Consider the following 4,485-nt stretch of genomic DNA (forward strand, 5'->3'; position numbering starts at 1 on the left):
TCCGTTGTTGTTGGCTATGGTAATAAATGAGTATAACTATACACCATGACCCTACTCCTCAGTTCTTACCCCCTATTTCCACCCCTTTCAGCTACAGGTGCGAAGGTTTAGTGCGGAGCTACAGAAGCATAGAAGATTATGTTCACGAGTTGAGTTGTTAGAATTTACTTTTTCCTCCTTGTTTATTGTTTTTAGTTTTTAGAGGGGTAGGATTTAATTTTCATAATCTTGAAATAAGTTTATTGATGAGCGGATAATTTATACGCTTTTTGGCATTGTTTTTAGGAAGTTTTTAGTAAGTTCAAGCTACTTTTAGGAATGTTTTCAGTAGTTTTTATGTTAAATTCACATTTCTGGACTCTACTATGAGTTTGTGTGTTTTTCTGTGATTTCAGGTAATTTCTGGCTGAAATTGAGGGACTTGAGCAAAACTCTGATAGGAGGCTGACAAAGGACTGCTGATGCTGTTGGAATCTGACCTCCCTGCACTCGAAATGGATTTTCTGGAGCTATAGAAATCCAAATGGCAAGCTCTCAACGGCGATGAAAAGTAGACATCCAGAGCTTTCCAGAAATATATAATAGTTCATACTTTATTCGGGAATTGACGACGTAAACTGGCATATTCATGCTGCTGTCTGGAGTAAAACGCCAGAAACACGTCACGACCCGGAGTTGAACGCCCAAAACACGTTGCAACTTGGCGTTCAACGCCAAAAGAAGTCTCAGCTCGTGGATAGATCAAGCTCAGCCCAAACACACACCAAGTGGGCCCCGAAAGTGGATTTATGCATCAATTACTTACTCATGTAAACCCTAGTAGCTAGTCTAGTATAAATAGGATAATTTACTATTGTATTAGACATCTTTGGTCTCAGTTTTGTTTTATTCTTCATCTTAAGAGACTATTGATCACGTTTTGGGGGGCTGGCCATTCGGCCATGCCTGAACCTTTCACTTATGTATTTTCAATGGTGGAGTTTCTACACACCATAGATTAAGGGTGTGGAGCTCTGCTGTACCTCAAGTTTCAATGCAATTACTACTATTTTCTATTCAATTCTCTTTATTCCTATTCTAAGATATTCGTTGCACTTCAACTTGATGAATGTGATGATCCGTGATACTCATCATCATTCTCACCTATGAACGCGCGTGACTGACAACCACTTCCGTTCTACCTTAGGCCGGGCGCGTATCTCTTGGATTCCTTAATCAGAATCTTCGTGGTATAAGCTAGAATTGATGGCGGCATTCATGGAAATCTGGAAAGTCTAACCTTGTCTGTGGTATTCCGAGTAGGATTCCGAGATTGAATGACTGTGACGAGCTTCAAACTCCTGAAGGCTGGGCGTTAGTGACAGACGTAAAAAAATTAAGGGATTCTATTCCAACCTGATTGAGAACCGACAGATGATTAGCGTGCTGTGACAGAGCATTTGGATCATTTTCCCTGAGAGGATGGGATGTAGCCATTGACAACGGTGATGCCCTACATACAGCTTGCCATGGAAAGGAGTAAGAAGGATTGAAGGAAGAAGTAGGAAAGTAGAAAAAGAAAGGGCACAGTATCTCCATACGCTTATCTGAAATTCTCACTATTAATTTACATAAGTATTTCTATCCCTTTATTTTATTTATCTTTTAAATATCTAATCCAATTACATTTGACTCTACCTGACTGGGATTTACAAAATGACCATAGCTTGCTTCATACCAACAATCTCTGTGGGATCGACCCTTACTCACGTAAGGTTTATTACTTGGACGACCCAGTACACTTGCTGGTTAGTTGAACGGAGTTGTGTCCACACATAGTAAAGAGCTATTATCTCGAATTAAATTTCATACAAGTACAAAGAGTACGAATCAAAATTTCGTCCACCAAGTTTTTGGCGCCGTTGCCGGGGATTGTTCGAGTTTGGACAACTGACGGTTCATCTTGTTGCTCAGATTAGGTTATTTTTTTTTCAAAATTTTTCAAAAAAATTTTTTTCAAAATTTTCTTTTCTTTTTTGTTTTTCCAAAAATATTTTCGAAAAAAAATTTTAAAAAATTAATAAAAATCCAAAAAAATTCATAAAATCATAAAAACCAAAAATATTTTGTGTTTCTTGTTTGATTCTTGAGTCAATTTATAAGTTTGGTGTCAATTGCATTCCTTAAAATTTTTTCTTGCATATTTTCAAAAATTTCATGCATTCATAGTGTTTTTCATGATCTTCAAGTTGTTCTTGGTAAGTCTTCTTGTTTGATCTTGACGTTTTCTTGTTTTGTGTTGTTTGTTGTTTTTCATATGCATTTTTTGTTTGTTAGAATCCATGCATTAAAGATTTCTAAGTTTGGTGTCTTGTATGTTTTCTTTGCATAAAAAATTTTTTAAAATTATGTTCTTGATGTTCATCATGATCTTCAAAGTGTTCTTGGTGTTCATCTTGACATTCATAGTGTTCTTGCATGCATCATGTGTTTGATCCAAAATTTTCATATTTTGGGTCATTTTTATGTTTTTCTCTCTCATCTTTAAAAATTCAAAAATCAAAAAAATATCTTTTCCTTTTTTCTCTCCTAATTTTCGAAAATTTGAGTTAACTTAGTTAAAATCTTTTTAAATTAGTTGTTTCTTACAAGTCAAGTCAAATTTTCAATTTTTAAAATCATATCTTTTTTATTTTTTTATTATTTTCAAAAATTTCTAAAAATCTTTTTCAAAATATTTTCAAAATATTTTTCTTATCTTTATATCAAATTTTCGAAATTACACTAACAATTAATGTGATTGATTCAAAAATTTGAAGTTTGTTACTTTCTTGTTAAGAAAGGTTCAATCTTTAAATTCTAGAATCTTATCTTGTAGTTTCTTGTTAGTAAAGTAATTAATTTTAATTTTAAAAATTAAATCTTTTTCAAACATATCTTATTATATCTTTTATATCTTATCTTTTTATCATATCTTTTTCAAAATTTTATCTTTTTCAAAAATTTAATTTCAAAATATCTTATCTAACTTCTTATCTTCTTATCTTTCCAATTTGACTTTAACATCTTTTTCAACTAACTATTTGACTTTGTGTTTGTTTCTTATCTTTTTCAAAACTACCTAACTACTTTTCCTTCTCTAATTTTTGAAAATATCTCATCTCTTTTTCAAAAATTCTTTTTAATTAATTGTTTTAAATCTTAATTTTAATTATATCTTATCTTTAATTTTCGAAAATCACTAACCACTTTTTCAAAATTATTTTCGAAATTCTCTATCTCTCCTTCTTCTATTTACTTATTTATTTACTAACACTTCTCTTCACTTCTCTACATCTCAAATCACTACCTCTATCCTTACCCATTCTTCTTCACTCTTCTTCCCTTCCCTCTTCTACTAACAACAAGGATCTTCTTTACTGTGACATAGAGGATTCCTCTTTCTTTTCTTGTTCTCTTCTTCCCTATATGAGCAGGAACAAGTAAAAAGACACTCTTGTTGAAGCTGATCCAGAACCTGAAAGGACTCTGAAGAGGAAACTAAGAGAAGCTAAATTACAACAATCCAGAAACAACCTTTCAGAAATTTTCGAACAAGAGAATGAGATGGCAGCCGAACCCAACAACAACAATGCAAGGAGAATGCTTGGTGACTTCACAAAACCAACGTCCAAATTTGATGGAAGAAGCATCTCCATTCTTGCCATTGGAGCCAACAATTTTGAGCTTAAACCTCAACTAGTTGCTTTAATGCAACAGAACTGTAAGTTTTATGGACTTCCAACTGAAAATCCTTACCAGTTTTTAACTGAATTCTTGCAAATTTGTGAGACTGTTAAGACAAATAGAGTAGATCCTAAAGTCTACAGGCTCATGCTTTTCCCTTTTGCTGTAAGAGACAGAGCTAGAACATGGTTGGACTCACAACCTAAAGATAGCCTGGACTCCTGGGATAAGCTGGTCACGGCCTTCTTGGATAAATTCTTTCCTCCTCAAAAGCTGAGTAAGCTTAGAGTGGATGTTCAAACCTTCAAACAAAAGGATGGTGAATCCCTCTATGAAGCTTGGGAAAGATACAAGCAGCTGACCAAAAGGTGTCCATCTGACATGTTTTCAGAATGGACTATATTAGATATATTCTATTATGGTCTATCTGAGTTTTCGAAAATGTCACTGGACCATTCTGCAGGTGGATCCATTCACCTAAAGAAAACGCCTGCAGAAGCTCAAGAACTTATTGACATGGTTGCAAATAACCAATTCATGTACACTTCTGAGAGGAATTCCGTGAATAATGGGACGCCTCAGAGGAAGGGAGTTCTTGAAATTGATGCTCTGAATGCCATATTGGCTCAGAACAAAGTGTTGACTCAGCAAGTCAACATGATCTCTCAAAGTCTGAATGGATGGCAAAATGCATGCAACAGTACTAAAAAGGCAGCTTCTGAAGAAGCTTATGATCCTGAGAACCCTGCAATGGCAGAGGTTAATTACGTGGGTGAACCT

At 34.5% G+C, this 4,485-nt stretch overlaps 1 non-coding gene across 1 annotated transcript; it reads right to left on the reverse strand.

Annotated features, from left to right (window-relative positions):
• Positions 1–3,984: 3,984 nt before the first annotated feature.
• Positions 3,985–4,088, reverse strand: LOC130959294 (small nucleolar RNA R71). Its single transcript, XR_009078386.1, has one exon. It is a non-coding gene; the product is annotated as a small nucleolar RNA R71 (small nucleolar RNA).
• Between the last annotated feature and the right edge of the window lie 397 nt (positions 4,089–4,485).

Source organism: Arachis stenosperma, chromosome 10 (genome assembly GCF_014773155.1).
Source record: "Arachis stenosperma cultivar V10309 chromosome 10, arast.V10309.gnm1.PFL2, whole genome shotgun sequence".
NCBI classification, from domain to species: domain Eukaryota; kingdom Viridiplantae; phylum Streptophyta; class Magnoliopsida; order Fabales; family Fabaceae; genus Arachis; species Arachis stenosperma.